Below are 21,561 nucleotides of genomic sequence, written 5' to 3' on the forward strand. Positions count from 1 at the left end.
ACAAGATATCTTTATTGCTATGCAAATGAACCACTGATCAAGTGAGAAAATCCGGTGCCAGGCCCCTCCCCCAGAGGTTCTGCCTCAGTAGGTCCGCGATGGGCCCAAGAGTTCATGTTTCTAGCAAGGTCGCACTGCTGATACTGCGGATCGGCTGAGAATAGACTTGAATCTTTGGGTCTGGAGAATTAACTGTGCAGTGATTGTAGAAACTAGATCAGTGCACCTCACATAGCTACCTTGAGTCGACAGTTGATTTTTTTTTCATTCATTCAATGTATTTATCGAGCGCCTGTTATATGCTGGGTGCTGAACTAGGTACTGGTGATCCCGTGGTGAACAAAATGACAATTTACCCTCATAGAGATTCTAGGCCATACTAGAGAACTGCACATATTTTAGATAAAAGTAAAAAGTCTATTCATAAAAGTGGTAGTCTGTTATTTTCCGACCTAAATGGGTCATGTTGCGTATTTCTGATTTTATAAACAACTGGGAATACAATTAATGTTAGATATTTATTAGAAAAAACTAATGTTAAAAAATGAATTATAGGGAAGCCTGGTGGCTCAGTCGGTTGAGTGTCCCACTCTTGATTTTGGCCCAGGTCATGATCTCATGGTCATGAGATCGAGCCCCACGTTGAGCTCTATATTGACAGTGGGTAGAGCCCACTTGGGATTCTTTCTCCCTCTCTCTCTGCCCCTCCCTGCTCACACACACCCTCTCTCTCTCTCTCTCTCAGAATAAATAAAGAAACATGAAAAAAATTTTTAATGAATTATAAAGCAAAGAGCTACTTGAGATCATATTAGCCTACATCTGAAAGGAATTTATGGCTGTAGATTTTGTCGTAAAATCTTACACAATAGCTCAGTTGAAAAATCTAGCTTAAAACCTTTATGTTTAAAAGTATAGCGGTACATTCCGAAAATGCTTTCCTTTCTGTGTGTTTTCCTTACACACACACACACACACACACACACACACACACACACACACATACGTGCACAGCAAGGGTAGAAGGCATGACTTTGTTTACAATACTAATACATATGAATGGAGCGGAAGAGGAAACCTGTGTTCCACGCTGCAGCCACCAAGAGTGACCTTGGGCTAGTCATGAATCCTTCTGGGACCTTGCTTTCTCCATCTGAAAATGAAAACTTTGCAGAAGGTGTTTTATGACATCCTTCCTTTCCAGCCTGAGCATTTTAAGTCAGATGCTAGCAACAAATTCAAGCAAAGGACTATACGGGTGTTCCCCACTTTTCGAAAGGTCACCCTACACCATTTGGCTTTTATGCAAGACCTACTTTAGTACCGATTTTTGCTAACTGAAAGAAATCCAAAGAGGGTTTTTGCTTTTGAGACAAAAGGTGAAAAGGGAAAAGAGCATTCAGCATCGGTTTTGCAGGGAGCCCTTGGAGAGGCACTGAGCATCAAGGTGCCAAGAGGTTTATTTGACTTGTATTTGTGAGCTCTGTGCTTTATCCCGATTCGTTTTGTGCATCCCTTAGCAACATGTGTCCTAAGGCCTACGAGAAGCTATTTGGATCTGGGAATGGTCAAGAAATTTTTCCTTGTAAATTAATGGTGATTGCTTCTTTGCTGTATGTCCTTCCCACTTATAAAAGATTTCATAGGCACGCTCTACTTTTGGATTGTGGGGGGAACGTGTATTCCCAGTTCCCTTGTAGAAAGCAACTATTGTATTAAATTCCACGTTGAAATCTCACACTATGTGTTTTTAAAATATTTTTAAATCTAGTCCTCTTCCGTTGGTTTAGAAGACAAACTGGGCACATCAAACACTTCCTTTTATTTTTTATTTTTTAAAGATTCTATTTTTAAGTAATCTCTACAGCCGATGTGGGGCTCAAACTCACAACCGCGAGATCCAGAGTTGCACAGCTCCACTGACTCAGCCGGCCAGGCACCCCTCAAACACTTCCTTTCAAGTGGTAATTTCACAAGGGGGCCCATGAATACGGTGAACTTGGCAAGTCTGTTACCAGAGACAGCTATGGGATGGTTCAGCGCATGGCCGTAATATTTCCTTTCCCGTGTGTGGCGACTTACTGCCCAACTGGCTATAATAAGAAAAGGACCTCAGTGGTGATTCTTCCAGCACCAGACTTTTCAGTTTCTGTGATTAGTATCTATGATTTTAGTCCAACTGTGCTGGTGTTAGAAACTTCAAAGCATATCCAAAGCCTAGTATTTAGGGGAATATATTTTAAAGGAATACTCACTACCAATTAGCCTAGGCGGTCATGAAAATCATCATATATTTTCAATGATGAAAGATCCCAGTAGGAGGCCTCCTAATGGATGACAGGTGCCCTTCAAGTTGGACTCAGAACACATATCGAGTGCTACTCACAATTTCTTGTATTTCATTCACAACACCGCTGCTTAGAGTCAAATCACCTGGTCACATCAAGCAAACCACGGTATCATCTAATTGCTCAAGGTTTAGGTTTGGGGATTCCTCCCCTGAGTTTCTTCTGAAAAGCTACCACACCTAATGCTTCTAGGATGTGGCTCCCACTAGAATGTGTGAGTGCCACAAGGGCGGCAGGGGAGGGGTGTGCTTTCATCGTAGATGTAGGCCAAGCATTGAATGGTGCCCGTAACACAACGGTTGCTCCAGGAAGAGAATGAATGAATGTTAAAATTGTAACTCTTTGCTGGAGTCTCATTTTTCTATCTTTCTTTCATGCCAAATATTCCAAGAAGTTCAACCATCTCATTCCTGTCTTTGTTTTGCTCTATTCCTATTTGCCCCATTAAAACCCCCTTTAGGGGCGCCTGGGTGGCTCAGTCGGTTGAGCGTCCGACTTTGGCTCAGGTCATGATCTCATGGTTCATGGGTTCAAGCCCCGCTGACAGCTCGGAGTCTGGAGCCTGCTTCGGATTCTGTGTCTCCCTCTCTCTCTACCCCTCCCCTGCTCGCACTCTGTCTCTCTCCCTCTCTTAAAGATAAATAAACACTAAAAAAAATCTTTTTTAGACCCTTTATGCAGTAGTTTTCTCAGTATTGTACTTTAAGGAAGTTAATAATGAAGCGTACCACACATAAAGTGCAAAAGTTGTGTCAGCCCAATGAATTTTCAAAAACCGAACACACAACCAGCACCCAAATCAAGAAATAACAGAACTCGTATAGCACCTAGGAGACTCGTGACTTTGAACACCATAGAGTAGTTTAACCTGTGCCTATCCTTTATAAAAATGAAATAGCGTAGCATGTCCTCTGGGATTACGGCTTCTTTTGCTCAACATTGTATTTGTGTGGTTTATGCGTGTTGCTAAGTGTGCTTGTACTTCATTCAGCCTCTTTGCTGTATCATATTTGAATATGATGCAACTTATTTACCCATTTTATCACCAATAGGCATTTGGGTTGTTTCCAATTTGAGGAAGTCACGAACAAGGCGGTTTTGAGCGTGCCTGTACCTATCTTTTGGTACATTGACGTATGCGTTGCTTCGGGGGTATTGACTTGGTCATTTTGGGCAGCTATAACGAAAACTTGGTCATTTGGGGCAGCTATAACGAAAACATAGACTGGGGTGGCTTAAACCACGCATATCTGTTTCTCATTGTTCTGGAAGCCTAGAAATCCAAGATCAAAGTGCCAGCCCATTTGATGAGGTCCCCTGATGAGGACCCTCTTTCGGGTTTGCAGACGGCTACCTTCTGGCTGTATTTTCACATGACAGAGAGAATGAAAGAGAGGGAGAAAGATCATCTCATCTCTGCGTGTGATGAGACACTAATACCATTCATGAAAGCTCATGACCCTCATGACCTAATTCTTTCCCAAAGGCCCTGCCTCTAAATACCATTGCTTTTGGGGGATTAGGGCTTCGACATATGAATTATGAGGGGAGGGGGCACAAGTGTCCAGTCCACAGCAGGCACATGCCTGAGTTTGTACCATTTTTTAACGGTGTTTATCTGAGCTGTTCCTCTTCTGAACTTCTTTCCAACTAGATTTCCCCGCCATGGCAGAGAAGATTAGCCTTGCCAGTTACCATAAAAGCAGCCTTTTCAGTAAGAGTTGAAGATGCCAAAATTAGTTGAGACTGAAAAGATTCCCCTGCTAAATGGCTGGCATTTCCACCACTAATATTCATTCCTAAGGGTTTTCTGGGAACTGTACACTCATGGAACCAAAATATTATTGGTCATCTGAATGCATCAGTGTTTGGATATCATATGCACTCTATTGGTTAAAGCGCTGGGTTACCTACTCGAAGACACATAAGTCGATCTGAATTCATCCGTTACCACCCGTTAAAAATCTAGCCAAGAGCAGAGTCTTGAAAAACAGAGGCACTGAAGAAAAAGGTTTTGAATGAGGCTGTCAGGGGAGAAGGCTGATGGGCAGTGTATAGGACCAGTGCAACCCGAAAAGCTAGGAGACAGCATAGGATGTGGGAGGGCAGAAGGAAGAGGGACGTCAAGATGTTCATGAAAGTGCCACGATGGGGCACCTGCGTGGCTCAGTCGGTTAAGCATCTGACTCTTGATTTCAGCTCAGGTCATGATCTCACAGTTCATGAGTTTGAGCCCCATGTGTGTATATAGGTGTGTGTGTGTGTGTGTCTCCCAAAATAAATAAATAAACATTTAAAAAAAGTGTCATTATGTGAATCAGAGGGAGCAGGAAATCCACGAATTTTGTTGGCTTTGCTGTCTTGCCTAGACCTTACGCTGATCCTGCTATGTACTCTGTCCATGGTGACCTATTTGATGGGGACACACAGAGGTCAAATGAAAAGTTATTAATAAGTGAATAAGACTGCGTTGTATGTCTGGAAGTTGCTATGAGTAGATCTTAAAACTTCTCATCACAAGAAGCAATGGGGAGCTATGGGTGGTGATGGATGTGAACGAGTGCTATTCTGATGGTCATTTCACAATATAGACATGTATCAAATCATTTTGTCGTATGCCTGAAAGTCGTACAATGTTATATACCAATTATATCTCAATTTTAAAAAAGAAGCTACTAGGAAAACGAATTGCCCACAAAAGCGTAAGGAACAGCAATCCTAGAATGATGGTACAGATTATATAGTGCATACGGATGGCTATTTCCCTCCTTAAAAAAAAAAAAAATAAGCACCTCATGACACAGAAGGAAAAAAAATTGGGAACAAACGAGGGATTTCATAGTAATATGGGCAGACCTTTCACATGCTAACAGTCTAGCAACCCAGGGGTACTTAAGCTCAGTACTTAAGTATACAACCTGAGGCCAGGACTGTATTTACATGGTCTTGTTTTCTGTTTATAAAGAGCATTTTTACTGCCACAACTGTCACTCGGCTTTGACTACAAACCCACCAGGTAGCAATCATGGGAGCTTAGTCAAAGTGGGGGGGAAATGGCCAAACCAGCTGACTCCGAACGTTTTTAGAGACAAACAGGGTTGAGGTGATGGATGAATTCTGTCAAAGGCCGAAACTGAGCGTTCTGCATCTCTTAAATGCCATCCCCTGAAACACTGATACAACCATTTAAAAAGTCAGCAGGATTTATTATTTTTTTTTATAAATGTATGCTCTTACGTTGGAGGTTTAATAAAACAATTTTTTTTCCCCTATCACATCCCCTTAGCCGATATCTGGCCTCAGCAACGGTCAGGCTACTAATGACGTTTCTGGCAGGAAATATGGCCGTGTACTATGCCTCCTTTTCTTATACAGCTTTATCTATCCTTCCAAGTATTTCATGTCAAGCCAAGCTTTCTACTGGTTTGCCAAGTTTTGTCAAGTCAGGTACTACAGCACCTTGGATTCATTCATTCACACAAGTGTGCATTGAGCATCAGTGAGCTAGGAAGTGCTACTTATCGTTGGGGAGACCCAATATATAAAATCTGTTTTGTGCCCTCTCGTTGGGGCAACCCAACGCAGAAAATCTGTTTTGTGCCCTCTCGTTGGGGCAACCCCACGTAGAAAATCTATTTCGTGCCCTCAGAGAGTTCACAGACTAGCAGGGGAGCCGAGGCAGGATTACAAGTCTCATATAAGGTGGAATGGGAGACGCGCCAACAGAGAAGTACAAAGGGCAACGGTGTTCAAAGGAGAGTGAGATCATTTCCAGATGGGGAGATCAAAGAAGGCTTCATGGAAGAAGTGGTATTTGTGCTGAGCTTCCAAGGGTAAGATTTCTCCTGGAGGATACGAGCGAAAGAAAAGGAAACCATGGTAGGTTCAGGACTAGCGAGAGTTGAAGCTCATGGGTGGATAAAGTAGCCGGGCTGGGAAGATATCTATCGTTTGAAAGGACAGAGGACTTTGCAAGAGAACCTGTTAACGTTTGTTAAGTTGGCCCCACTAACGCCCAGGGCTGCAGGAGCACTAACACAGAGCAGAACTTGATCATGGTGGACTGAAAGCTGTAACAGAGAATTTCTTCAGGGGCATCTGAACACGTAGCATTCATTCATTCATTCATTTCTGTTTGCTTGAAACAGTACCGAGTGCCTACTCCGTGCGATGCCCTGGGCCAGGTACTGAGGGTGGTGCGTGGGAAGAAGCCACACAATGCCGAAGTGTATGATGTGGCCCCTTAGGACTTGACCATGTTTATTTCCTTCTTCTTGGTTGGTGAAGACAGTTAAAGGGCAGTCAGAATAGCCCAGAACCTCAGAACGTTAGATCGCGTTGAGGCCCTGGCCAGGTTTAGAAGCTGGTTTAGACATCCCAGTCTTCCTGGATAACGAGAGACACCAATACTAATAGCCAACGCTTTTGAGCTCTACTTTGTGCCCAGCGCTGGGCTAGGCATTTTGTATCTGTGACCTTTGGATTTTGCACGAACGTTCCCAAGTGAGAATTGCTATTGCACCGTGCTGTCCTAACGTTAGGGTGGGCATTCTCACGCTGCTGAGTGTGTGTGCGCATGGGGGTGGGGATGTCTGTGTGTGTTGGGGGCCGGTGCCGGAGAGCAGTGGGGCAAGAGGGAGCTTGTTTAGCAAGAGCATGACAAGTTAGGCGTGCCCCTTAGTCTGCTGAAGTAGGCCTACTTAGGACCACCCTGGGATGAACAAATCCTTAGAAAAGTCTCGAAAACCCAATCTCTAAGAGGCAGATTTGATAGCGATGAAAGGCCGACCCCACGACCCAACGCCTTTACATAAGCCCTGACTCTGCTCGGGCCACACTAGATACTTTTGCGTACGTGAATTCAATAAATCCTCAGAAGAGTCTTGGGAGGTCGTGTTACCGTTTTTCAGATGATAAAGCTGAATCACAAAGAGGTTGGGACACTTCCCTAAGAGTATGCAGTTAATATAAAACAGAACTGGAGCCCGTAATTCCAGGTTTCGCCCATATTCATTTCATGCTGACTCTAAGAATGAGGGTGCCATGTTTGGTCCCGGTGCAGGGACGCTTGGACATCTCAGATTTTGGCGTCTGGTTGGGCACAGAAGCCTAACCCGTAAGCTAGGAAAAGAATACCCATTTACCCCTAAGAGCTGGTCGTCTGAAACTTGAGAGACAGAATGACAAAGAGAGAGAAGGGCGGGAGATTGAGAGAAAGAAGGAGGAGAGGGAGAGCAAGAGAGTGCCAGAAAGAGGAGTGGGGAGGAGAAGGGGGTAGAGGGGAAGGAGTGAGAGAGAGGGAGGGGGAGAGGGCCCATGCCCACATAAGGCTCTCCATAGGTCAGCCTGAATTTGGACGGCGGGCTGAAGAGGCACAGTCAAGGCTTTGATAAGACAATTCACGTTGGTTGACCAAGAGCTGTCATTAATGCATCTTCTTTCGTTTCTCACCAACGTCAGAAACATCCCGCTTTTGCCTCCAATCTCCATTCAGCCTGGGTTGGGATGACTGTCCTCGGAGATTTATCTTACTCTGTGCACTCCTAGCGATAATAACTTTGGGCAACTCCCAATCTTGGTTCATCTCTAGAGTGGGGGATTGATACTAACACTAATTCTAACAACAGCGACAGCGACAAGAATAAATATGTTTCTTATGGTTGTAATGATGAGACTGAACTAGGCAAAGGGGGCGAACTGTAATGAGATAGTTTCCCTTTATTCAAGGTTTCCGTTTGGCTTCCTGCAATTTGCCTGGTTTGGTCCCGAAGCAGACGCTCCTCCTTCTGACGCAGAAGGTCAAAAGCACCCTGACACGGCGTCACGAGGCCCGCGCCGTTTACCTCACCGTGTGTCATCACGTAGACATTTCATCATGTCACATCCTCACAAGAAGAAGGGGGAGTACAGGATAATGAGATATTTTGAGAGAGGTTTTGTAACTTTTATGACAGCGTTGTGGCGATGGTGCTATTTTATTATTAGTTATTTTTGTTCGTTTCTTCCCGTGCCTAATTTATAAACTAAACATGATCAAAGGTGCGTATGTATAGGAAGAAACGCAGTCCGTGTAGAGTTTGGCACTATCCGCGTTTTCAGGCATCCACCGGGGGTCTTGGAACAGATCCCCCCCCCCACCCCCGTGGGTGAGGGGGTGACTGTACAGTTTGCAAACATCGGATTTTGTTGCAGCTTCTCCATTCCACGCCACGTAAGGGCATCCTTCCTGGAGAAATTTCACGGTCTAAATGTCAAATTAGGTATTCCCCCCCTCCGAGCAGCACCCATCAAAGAGTTCACTGTCCAGAAATTCTTTGTCTCAGAGTTCAGGAGAAGTTACTGCTTGCTCTGTTCCTGTTACAAATCAGCGGACTCAGTCGCTTCCCAAAGAGTGAAACAGGCTTCTGATGGGGGGGGGGCTTTTTTTATTTTGTGTCTTAAGGTTTTTCATCCAGGGAGATGCATAGAAGGAATAAGGCTATGGGACATGATTTCAGATGATTAATTAGTATTCATTACTCCTCAGCAAGTCAGTAGTGATTTCCTTAGAGCTCATCCGTGATTTTTTGGAAGCTTTAGTTTTGAAGCAAAATACCCACGTCTTAGAATCCACACGTCCTCCCTCCCCTCTCCCCCCAAATCTCTTTACTCTTCCGTCTGAATCCCATGGTTTCTAAGAAGCTATCACGAAAATAGCGGAGCTGAATCTTCGTGAAAATTCCTTTGGAATAAGCCGATTGTTTACGTTGATGTTGTCACTATCCTTGGCTTACCCGAAAACAAACAAATCATGGTATTACTGGTAGGGTGATTCGATGTGTCATCGCCTGAAGCAGCGGCACCCAGAACAGAAAGCATTTACGAGAACTAAATTGATCTTTATTCAAATAACTGAGCACGAAAAATTACCTCCCTGAAAAATTCAAAAGCCTTCTTTTCGACATCAAATGCCTCTTAAGAAACAGCAAACGGGTGGATTAAGTTCCCCACAAAATATGCACGGTTCACAACTTAAGTGAGAACGTGTGTCAAAGAAACGTGCTTTGGGTTTTCCTAGCTATAATGATGATATCGTTAGTGAAATCCGTAAGAGGTCGCAGATACAGTGAGTTGACTTATTTCCAATGCTGCAAACCAGCTGAAGACCCTTCAGAAGCAGAGAGAGCCTTCCGCTTGCTGTCTGCCTGAACTTGGACAGGTTCTTTTCACTCTCATGAACTTCGAGGAGCTCATCTGCTCGGGAGATGAGCTTTAGTGCTTCACTCGCGGTGTCGTGTGGACGTACGCCGAAAAGTTTCTGCGGGTTTTCACTTAGGGTGAAGGTGGTTCGACAAAGAGCAGGGTGTACGCGTGTGAATGAGACTAGAATTGCTTATTCAACACCCAGTTGTCAGTGAGAACTCTGGGCGCCGGGGACGGTCTTCTGTGGTTGTCGCTACCAGCCTTCGATACGTCTTAGCCCAACACTGCACCCCGAAACCTCCTCACTTATGCATGGCCCAGCAGGGAGCATGCTCCCTGATCTCTTCGGAAGAACTGTTCCTTGACCAGAAGTCACAGGCCCCGGGCAACTCCTCGACTGCTTGCCGGTCTTCTCTGGCCATGCTGGGGAGCTGGTTCCATGGCCCCAGCTCTCCTAAGCACGTAGTCAGTCTTCCCAGCTCCCCCAGGACCCAGTTCTGCTGGAGAGGGTCATGGCCGCTGTTCCAGGACAGGGGCCTCGCCACTGGCGAGGGTTATACATCAAGCACACGGTTCAAAGGTGGTCCCAGTCCTTCGGCTGACTGCGTTGCCTCGACTCGGCTGCTCAGCGAGGAAGGACTGCTTAACTCTTCTTTGTGGGCCGTGCTCCCGTCTTGGCGAGTTCTATCCATTCCACAGGGATGGTAGGCTCAGGAGCATGTGCCGAGCCGTTTTGGCACCACTGCTGCGGTCTCCTTGCTCTGCTACGGTCTTCTCCGCTCTGGTGTGATCAGCTCTGTGCCCTGGCACTCTTTCTCTTTCCAGGGAACTGGCTTTGCGTCTTCTGTGAGCTTTTGGATTCTTGCAGGCACCCCAGCCCCGTTGAGCAAGCTTCAGCTCTGATCTGCGGTTCCAGTCACTTTCAATGTCCCCAGCCTCTGCTGCAGCGATCACAGCTCCAGAAATTTACAGGGCTGCCTGCCCAGGGTTCTTTCTGTCCGTCTCCTCTCCGCATGCCCAGACCATCTCTTTGTTCCCAGCTCAGTGGCTCCTGAACACAAAGATGCACCTAAGAGCAGGGGTTAACACAGCATCCTCTCCTCTGGAGCTCCCTCTTGTCCAACTCTTGACCTCCTTGATTAGGTCTCAATCTGCTTCTGTGAGGTACTGGAACTAATTATGCAGATTAAGAGCTTGCGCGCAAATTCAAATAATCACCATGGGTTAGAGTAATAGGAAATTCAAGTGGGTTTTCGCACAGGTCAGATCCTTTACATTAAGCTCCCTACACCCTGTCCATATTCTTTGTTGTTCAAAAAAAAAAATACATACCAAATATGTCTTGAATTTGTGGTAACGTAGCTAGGAGTTGGCCCTTTTTTCTGGAACGAAGAGATTTGGGGTTATGACAAAAATTAGCCTGTGGCATTTTGACAGCCACGTACTATGATTGGTCTGTGAAGTCGACTCCATTTTTATTTCCATCTCCATCCGTCAGTAACCTTTCTGAAAGAAGGGAAAATAATTTTCAAGCTTCTATAGCTCTTGCAGCAATGTGTCAAGTTACACGGAGATCATAAAAGAACAGTCGTCGCGGCAGAGTTGGCACAGACTTTGAGAGGTTCTCCATTGCGAGCTTTGCCTGCACCCGAGGCAAGTGCAGTTCTGGGTTTAGGCACCAGCACTGCTGCTTACTAGCTGTGTGACCTCGGGTAGCGACGTGGCCTCTCTGAACCTTAGTTTCTTCGCTTGTCCAACTGTTTACTTCCACACAGGGTCGTTTTGCTAACAGTAGTGGCAGCTTGCGTGTATTCAGCCTTGGAATAGCAGGTGCTGCGCTCAATTGCCCTCCAGGCATTATCTCATTTCATTCTTACAGCAGCCCTCAAGGCGTGTTATTATTATCAGACGCTGATTTTACAAGTGAGAAAAATGAGGCTCATGAAAATGGAGTCCTTTGCTCAAAGTCAACCGGCTGCTAAGCAGTGGAGCTGAGACTTTGAACCCAGACGATGGCATGAAGCTTCCCAATGCATTTTGTTCTCAACCACTATAAAATGTTTCGGTAAGGACCGAATGGGGTAAAATTGACAGGGTATAGAAAATCATAACACCCGGGGCGCCTGGGTGGCTCAGTCGGTTAAGCGTCCGACTTCAGCTCAGGTCACGATCTCGCGGTCCGTGAGTTCGAGCCCCGCGTCGGGCTCTGGGCTGATGGCTCAGAGCCTGGAGCCTGCTTCCGATTCTGTGTCTCCCTCTCTCTCTGTGCCTCCCCCATTCATGCTCTGCCTCTCTCTGTCTCAAAAATAAATAAACGTTAAAAAAAATAAAAAAAGAAAATCATAACACCCTATGAAATTGTTTATTACTGTGAGAGCTGTACTTAATACCCTGAGGTAATCATGATCAGGTTTTAGTTTAGTTTTTAGTTTTATTTTTCTCAAGCTCCCTAAAGCTATAGATTCCGAAAGCATAGAAGGAGTTATGGCAGGATTATGACATACGGCTGGACAGAGCCAAGGCCCTGAGTCCACGGACTCTAAGACCGATGCCTCCATTTAATGTTCTCAAATGATGGAAGACGCCATCCATTGACTGCTGTTTTGCGGGGGACCTGATGCAGAGGGGATCTGTTTTTCCCCTTCATTTGAGGACCACTGTGAGCTGTTCTGACGATTTGAAGTTTTCCTTAGTTTGAGTGAGTCTTGACTCTGTTTTGGATACCGTTCCCAAGGAGTCTACAAATATCTCCAAGATGGTCATGAGCTTATCAAAAAAAACCATAGAGAACGCAAGGAATGTTTAGTTTAAGAGAAACGCCTGTGGGCTTGTTAAAAGGTGGAAGAGAAGTTAAAAAATGAAACAAGGCCCACTAAAGCCTCCTGGTTAAGAGCACAGGCCTGCCCTGTAAGTCTCTCCCCTTAATACTTACCAGTTGTGTGACCCTGGGCCAGGTACCCGATGCCATCAAATCTAAGATGCCATCAATTATATGACACCTCATTCTTTTATATACCAATAAAAAAGAAGTTTCCAATTAAACCGTGACATAATCCCGTAGCAATAGTGCTATGCGATGGATGAGTCGGCTTTCGTTGCATACCTTGAAATTTCTTGCACGTTCGGCTGGAGGGATGCGGCAATTGCTCTCGCCTTCGATTGCTTCGTTTGGCAATCCTTTTGGATATACCGGTGCCAAAAATACAACAGAGTTTTCTTCTTGCCGGCGTCTTTCTTCCCGGGGCCCTGTAAATCGCATAATTGTCACTTTGCAAGAAACGAAGGAACGGTATACATCCCTCTGACGATACGTATATTTGTTTTACGAAGTACGCGCTTGCCATTGTGCCATCCGGTTTCCGGTACCTTTCAGCATACACAATACCTCTTATTTTCAACAGCGATTCAGAGCACACCGTGTTGTAAACGTTTAAACTGACAATAAAACTCGCCACGTTAAGTGCTAACATTATATATAAGTGCAAGTGAATTGACAAGAGGGTCAACAAGTCTGACCAAGTAGACACGCGTAATAGCTACTATGTCAGGCTATTGTCTGGGCCACAGTGATTGTAAGCCACCATTGATTACAAGATGCATCCTGATTTCAGAAATGTGAAGTGTGTTCTTAAGATAAATGCAAGGGGCGCCTGGGCGACTCGGTCGGTTAAGCATCCGACTCTTGATTGCGGCTCAGGTCACGATCTCACGGTTCATGGGTTCGAGCCCCGTGTCAGGCTCTGTGCTGACAGTGCGGAGCCTGCTTGGGATTGTCTCTCTCTCTCTCTCTCTCTCTCTCTCTCTCTCTCTCCCTTTCTCTGCCCCTCTCCCACTCAAAATAAATAAATACACTTAAAAATTCGAAAAAAAAAAAAGATAAATGAAAGAGAGTCCCTAAGCAGTCTCAGCCTGTTTCCTGATTTGAAACAAATGAGATTGGTAACAGTATTTACTTTAAGGCAGAGCATGGGGATGCAGTAGAATCCTTTAGCATGATGTTGGGCACACGGTAAGTACTCAGAGGTATTAGGAAAATAAAAACTGCTACGGTGAACATCACTGTGGAAAACAAGCACAGATCAGAATATTAAAGGACAGCTAGGAATGTTTTAGCCAAATTCTAACGACATTATGGAGATGAAACCATAAAACACATTTGCTGACAGAGGCCATGACTTCATAATGGCACAGTGGCGAATTGTAAAGGTTGGTTGGCCTCTTGTAAACTGTTTAACTGGTTGTTGTTGTTTTAATTTTTTTTCACGTTTATTTATTTTTGAGACAGAGAGAGACAGAGCATGAACGGGGGAGGGGCAGAGAGGGAGACACGAATCTGAAACAGGCTCCAGGCTCTGAGCCGTCAGCCCAGAGCCCGACACGGGGCTCGAACTCACAGACCACGAGATCGTGACCTGAGCCGAAGTCGGACGCTCAACCGACGGAGCCACCCAGGCGCCCCTAGGTGGTTGTTTTAATGACAGCAAAAAAGTAAGCTTCCCTCATCTCTAATGGAGTACTTTTAAGATCCCCAAATAGCCAGTTTACTAAAACCCCACATTGGGACTTCTAAGCATTTTTTTTCCCTCATTTCAAATCTTTTATATATTGTAAAATGGTGCAACGGCTGTGGAAAACAGTATGGAGGTTTCTCAAAAAATTAAACTACCATATGATCCCCCAATCCCACTTCCGGGTATAGATCCAAAGGAAAGGAAATCCGGATCTCGAAGAGATACCTGCACTCCCCTGTTCATTGCAGCGTGTTTCACAAGAGCCAAAATATAGAAACAGCCTAAGTGTACGTAGATAGATGATTGGATAAAGAAAATATGGTGTGTGTGTGTGTGTGTGTGTGTAGAATGGAATACTGTTCAACCATAAAAAAGAAGGAAACTCTGCCCCTTGTGACAACACGGATGGACCTGGTGGGCATTTTGCTCGGTGAAATAAGTCAGACAGAGAAAGAGACTCAAAGTCCGTGCCACAACACGGACAGCTGTTGCGAACGTGATATTAAGAAGGGGTTGTGGGGAAAAAAGCTTCAGTACCATTTCGTTTTATAGACTTCAAACCGCAGAAGACTCAACAACATAGTGTTATGGGATACAAACATATATAGTAAATACTCTAACGAGAAGCAAGTGGGAGAGAAACACAAGATTCAGGACCGTCTTTTTACCGCTGGGTGCAGAGACAAGGGCATAGATCTGCCAGGGTGCCAACGGGGGGACTTCCAATGTCACGATAATATGTGTTTAATCCAGGATGCTTTATATCTCATACATACTCTTTTGCATATAATTTAACAGCAACCCAATTTGTCTTTCCTATTGAAGGCACGCTGTTTTTCCGTCTCTCTCAACATCCAGTCATCAAAAAAACTTGTTAACGCTCCTCCTGATGTTCCGTCTTAATGAGGGTGAAGAGGGAAGCGTTTTCAAGAAAGATCACCTGCGATGCCCCCGTGTAGACGGCTCGGGCCAGGCGTGTAGAAAGCAGGGTGAGAGAGAATGTATGGGGAATATAAACAAATCGACTTACAGAATCCGGTTGTTTTCTCAGGTAATTGTCGATAGTTCAAAACACATTTTTGTTCAACAGCTTTTAAGAGCTGCAAACAGACTTACTGGCAGATTTTCTGATCTATTACGGCAATGGAAACCATCTGATGCCTGTTTTCAAAGGTGTTTGCAGACGGCCAGAACTTATGACTCAATTAATAAAACAAACGTGTCTATGAACTTAATGTAATCCTTTTGACCTTAATAAAGTCTTAAATCCCGAGTAAATCTGGTTTAAGATTGAAAAATGTACCCAAAAGTGAAACATGCCATGCACTTTGCACTAGACTTTATGACCCTTGCCTCCTACCACTGCTCCCTGGCTAACTTAGTGCCACTTAAAGTGCTTCCCTTGCAGGTAGCAAATTATAAATCCATATCTCTGTAAGAAGCTCTCATCAGCCCACAGGCTTGGGCGTAAGTACACACACACACACACACACACACACACACACACAGACACACGCACACACAGAGTTTTCTCTCATCATTGATTTGGTTGGCAGGTTTGAAAAATGACCAAGGACTTTCTGTTCTAATTCTAAATATCATTGTTTGTAATGATAATATGCCGTTCATTTTCCTGGATTTCCCGCTATGGAAATGCTAGACACATTACAATAAAATATATTCTTATGCAAATAGTCCAAATAGGGTTGTTGTTTTTTTTTTTAACCCCCAGAAGAAATGTCTGAAAGAACATCCTGTCAAAAGCAAAATACTAAAGTTTCTCAATAGGCCACTGTTCTTTATCTGAGCTCTTAAGTCTCCAAGTTATTATATTATTACTGAATTGAAAGAATCATAAAATAATACCGGATAGTCGGCCCCTCGCCCCTCCCCATACATAGCAATTACAACTGCCGCTGAAAAGGGCTGAAATTTTATCACATCAAAGAAGACACCAGCCAGCCATGGCGGCATGAAAGCCTTTCTGGAGTTTTGAGTTCGATTCAAAAAGGGACTTGTTTGGCATAGCCTTCTATTGTTTCACAGGCTTCTGTCAATCAGCACAGCGGTTAGTGAGGGGCTCCACGGCTTGCTACCACCAGCCAATAGGCAAACTGGTTTGGCCCTTTCAACCTAGCTGGTTATCTAATCTATTTTTATTATGAGAGGAGAGGAGCATCAGTGGATTTGGTCAAGGCTGAAATTAAACCTGGATGTTTTAATGACGGCCAAATCACGCCTTATCTTATCTGTGTTCCAACCTGTTCTGAATGATTATGTTAGCGGGGAGAGGAGGACAGCTCACTCAACTGGAAATCAGGAAATTCAGGTTCTGTTCTCCCCTCCCCGCCGCCCCCCCCCAGTCCAGCTCCATTGTTAAGATCTTTGCAAGAACCTTAAGGATCCTGGCTTCACTTGGGAACGCGGCGGTAGTTTCGTCTTGGAAGGAAGATTAATCATCTCTTCTGCAAACTAATAGAACGGGACTGAAACTGAAAACACAAATGGGGCTCCTTGTGTGACACTTGGTATTCCCTGAAACTCACCTCAACTTGCTCTGGCGTTGCCAGTCTGGTTGATGATGGAAAACTTCAACCTACCACCGAAGGCAACTGAGTTTCTTATAATTTAAGGCTCTCTTTTAGGTAGTCGCTACAGGCAGTGTTCAGACTCCCTCTGTCAGGCGGGACAGATATATATCGTATATCGTATATATATCGTGTCAAAGGGTTTTCCCTTTCCCTCCACGCCCCCCGCAACCCGCCCAGTGATGTCTGCATGTGGACGAAGGCCTATGTATGATGGCGGCAGCGGTGGGACAGAGGGAACTTACGGTTTTTCCTGGGATATGCTGCGTCCTTCCGACTTACAGAGCATCCAGTGCTAAAGCCTGCTGTAGCGGGGCGATCTCCCTGTCCTATCCACTGCGACGATGCAGGGCCCCTTTGGGTCTTGAGTTCTCTGGACCTCCTCGTCCTGCACCTGACCTGTCCCCAGTTCATTGGCTCCCTCAGTGTCTCCCGGACCCTGCCGCTCACATAGATGTCCCTCCTGCTGCTGCCACACTTAATGTTTCTAGTGTATTGTAATTATTCTTTCCGTAGGAGCGCGTGACCATGAAAGTGGACCACTACCCAGTACAAGATTCTCTCCATATATTTAGGATTCCTTTTGTTTGACCTACTCGGGGATGAGGCATCTTCTGTCTCGTTTCATCTGCTCAAAATGTATGCCCCTCACCACCAACTTCTTCCTCTCAGTACAGGAAGGATTCTTCCCCTTCCCTGGGTGGCAAATCCATGGTGTGACATATCCTTCGTGTTCTTTGACATCGTGGTTAATAATAAATCTCTATTCTCAGAGCCCCAAGTCTAAGTCTTGCTATGTAATGGAATTTCAAAGGAGATTTAGAGGCCTTCCAATGAACCCGGCTTCCAAGTTCGCTGTCTCGCTAGGGACTTAGAAGAATTTGGTTTGAAATCCAAGCTGAGCAAAGACTTCTTTGTTCTAGATTGTACTAGAAGCTCCCAGCCCCACCTCCCCCTCATCCCACCACATTGATCCAGTGGGAGAGGAGCCAAAGGGAAACATTTATGAAGAAGAAAGTATACATTATTTCAATAGTTTCATAAATATTTATCTCCGTTATATAAATATATCGTTCTTTTCAACTATCGACCAAATTTTGATGCGCTAGACTGTCCGCTGGAGAGCCAGTAGGTCCCAGTGTGAGGCACCAGGTACCCAGTACGGGGAGTTAGGGTGAAAACAGGTCTCACCGGCCAAATAAGGCTTTTTCAAACTGAAGAGAAAGATCCAGAGTCTCTTGGAACTCGTGGCCCACTTGTGAAAGTGACCGAGAGTATGTGCCGTCTCAGAGTGCTGGCACAGTAGATGATACGGTTGTGTTTGAGAAGACTCTGGAAGTGTACCTGAAACAGCACCTGAAAGTGTCTGTCTGAGGAGGCAGGTGGACACCATCACTGGACAGAGGTATGGAGACTCACAGCTGTGGCTAATTTCACACTCAAGCTTCCCTGTAAGTTGGTGCTGTCATTAAAAATCTAGAACCAGGGGCGCCTGGGTGGCTCAGTCGGTTAAGCGTCTGACTTCAGCTCAGGTCATGATCTCACCGTTCGTGAGTTCGAGCCCCGTGTCGGGCTCTGTGCTGACAGCTCGGAGCCTGGAGCCTGCTTCAGATTCTGTGTCTCCCTCTCTCTCTGCCCCTCCCCTGCTTATGCTCTGTCTCTCTCTGTCTCAAAAAAAAAAAAAAAAATCTAGAACCAGGGGAGCCTGGGTGGCTCAGTCGGTTGAGCACCCATCCTACTCTTGACTTCAGCACAAGTCATGATCCCGGGGTTGTGGGATCCGGCCCCAAATCAGGCCGCGAGCGTGGAGCCTGCCTAAGACTCTCTCTCTCTCTCTCTCTCTCTCTCTCAGTCTCTCTGCCCCTCTCCCCCACTCACTCATGCTCTCTAAAATAATCATTGAAAAAAAAAAAACAATCTAGAACCAAACTAGCAGTGTTTGAGAGGAAAGTAATGTAACAATCTTATACTTATTAACGAGATGGTCGGTCCACAAACATTTTTGAATTTGCTACATCTCAGGGTTCATGACCTTCCAATGTTATTTATCCCTACGGTTAGTATAAATCTTATTTTCTTTATTTTATAGTTAGAGATTGGGACCCAGGGAGGGGAAAAAAATGATTTTCTAAGGATGTATCTCAACTCATTACTATGTACCTTGTGGTGTTTCTGCGCTCTAATCCTCACATTTTAATTACAAAATGAGTATCTACATAAAACGTGTGGGGGCGCCTGGGTGACCCAATCGGTTCAACGCTGGACTTCAGCTCAGGTCATGACCTCGTGGTTCATGGGTTCGAGCCCCGTATCGGGCTCTGTGCCGATAGCTCAGAACCCGGAGCCTGCTTTGGATTCTGTTTCTCCCTCTGTCTCTACCCTTCCCCCGCTCATGCTCTGTCTCTCTCTCTCTCAAAAATCAATGAACACACAAAGAGACCACATTTGTGTTTCACAGGCACAGTATGATGAGGTCATCATACTGCCACACTTTGAAATTCATATCTTTTCAGACCCTGCAAGAGGCTGGAGAGAGCAGAAATTTTAAATCAAACGTGGTGGGAGTAGAAAAGCAAGGAACGTAGAAGGGAACATTCAAACAACTTTGAGATTCGTTTTCAGCTTTGGGGATTCTAAAGGTAATTAATATTTTTATCTCAACCTAGACGTTACATTAAATTTATTGAAACACCACTTCCTTGTGAGCTAGGAGACCTTGGTCTTGGGCCCTGCACCTCCACAAAGTAGACTGGTTGACGTGAACAAATCAGCCAACTACTCTAGATTCCAGTTTCCTTACGGGTGACAATGAGAGCGTTGAACTGGAGAATCTCTACGTTTCCCTCAAACATTCAGCGAGTCTTTGCGGACTCCACATTCCGCACATCTATCATGTCTCTCCAAGTCTCCGATTCGATCAATCCCCACGTCCTGCTGACTCTTTCGTGAATATTGGTTGACTCTATCTATGCCCTTTCATCCCAGCTGCTGTTCCTCTTGTTGAGAGCCTCAATATCCTTCGTCAGCCCCGATTGCCTTGACTCTCTTGACTCCTTCCAATATGTCATCTTTAATGATGTCAGGGTGATTTTTCTAAAACACTGAGTTGATCACTCCACGCTCTTGGTTATAAGCCTTCTGTGGTTGCTTCTTTGCCGTGGCATAAAGCATGCTTGCACCATCTGGCTCCTCTCTTCTCGCTCCTCTTCTCTCCTCATTTTCAATGATTACACCAAGCTGTTCCTGTCACTCCCATGCTTAAAACCTGCAGGCATTGTGTCACTATTCCGTCCAGTGCCTAGTTCAGGGCCTGGCATGTAGTAGGTGCTCAGTAAAAGTCTGTGGACTGTATTGAATGGATTCAATTGTGAACGTGGCTCTACAATGGCTGTCTGTCGTGGCCATCACGCACTCTGAGGCCCTGCATCTGGAACCCCCGGTACGGGTTAGCTGTCCCTCCTCTCTGCTTCCTCAGCCCCCTCTGCCGGCTCCTACAGCAGCACTCATCACACTCGGTGATCGTTGTCAGCTTACCATTGTGTCCACTCGTACAGACACCGAATGACTTGGGGGTCTTGGTTAGCATTTTATTCCCAATCCCAGCACACGGCAGGTACGCAACCATGAAACGATAGAATAAACGGATGAATGACAGAAGACAAAAAGAGGACACGGTCATATGAACAAACCCCTCTTTATATCACACTGGCTGCTAGTTTTGCCAAAATAAAAGGTTCAAGCCCGTATTTAAAGAAGAAAGAAACTTTGCCCTCATAACAAATGTCCAGAAGAATGGGCTCTTCTGCTGTTCAGGCTCTGACTTCAGCCAGTTGACCCACCCAGGTGCTGGTGGAAGACACAAGCGTTGACCACCATGGCGGACGGCATCCCCAGGATGGGGAAAGGGAACAGTACTCCTCAAGGAGTAGGTGGGAGCTGGAAGTGTTGGAATGCTACACAAACCTTGGGAAAGGACAAATCATGAGAAACCACCAGGCAGCAAAGGCTGAGAGCCAGTTTCCATTGTGCGATGGTGCTGTTGTTTGAAAATGAGAACGTATTTATTTTACACGCTATGGCAATTAAACAAACAAAAACCTATATGACCAAAAAGTGAAGATTGATACAGGCACTCAATGAGAGCAGGGAAAATTATACTCACGGAGGAAAAGATTCCATATGTTCTCCAATACCTAGGCACAACTGGGTGCCGCTTTAATGACTTTCCAAATGCACCCCGTTGCTCGTAGGTATTGAAGAACATATGGCACGTTTCCCCTTTAACTGTGAGTTTCCTTGCTTTTGTCAGTTGGTGTCTCAAGCTTAATGTATTTTAATGCAGCTTTTGTGGGTGTGAATCCAGTCCGAAGTTGTTATTAGAGAGGCCATGTTAATAGTATACGCAGATGTTATCTCTTCGTCTTCCCCAGATATGCTGTGAAAATCTACATACACGAGTCTAACTTTGAAATTGTTACTAAAGGCCCTCCGAGAGTTTCCAAACCGTTCTTCTCAGCTCCAAACCTAGCATGGATGATGAATGACCATTTAGTTGCCAATATAGCACAATATTTCAATTTCCTGCCTTCCCAAAGGTATTTGAAAGGTTGTACGAAGTTCATTCTCACAGTATGTGTTGTCTACAACGCCGTGATCTCCGACTGGCTAACCTTAACCAAAACCTTTTCAATTAACTCAACACATTCCTGGAGAAAACCAGCCCGCTCTAGGTTCTGTACAAATATGTCTTTTATTGATTTTCTTGGCAAAGACTCTGTAAATGATGGCAAAATCTGTTCTTTTGGATGATGTAGAAAACGGAATATTGTCCGTGTAGGGCAGACACTAAATGAACAAGAAGGATGATCAACATTTTATCTACAAGAATTTACAGATTTAACTCTCTGTAGTTTTTTTGGCTTTTATTTTTTG

Source organism: Lynx rufus, unplaced genomic scaffold (genome assembly GCF_022079265.1).
Source record: "Lynx rufus isolate CCGP_SWC_20201006 ecotype Redwood Valley unplaced genomic scaffold, mLynRuf1.p SCAF_19, whole genome shotgun sequence".
In the NCBI taxonomy this organism is placed as follows: Eukaryota; Metazoa; Chordata; class Mammalia; order Carnivora; family Felidae; genus Lynx; species Lynx rufus.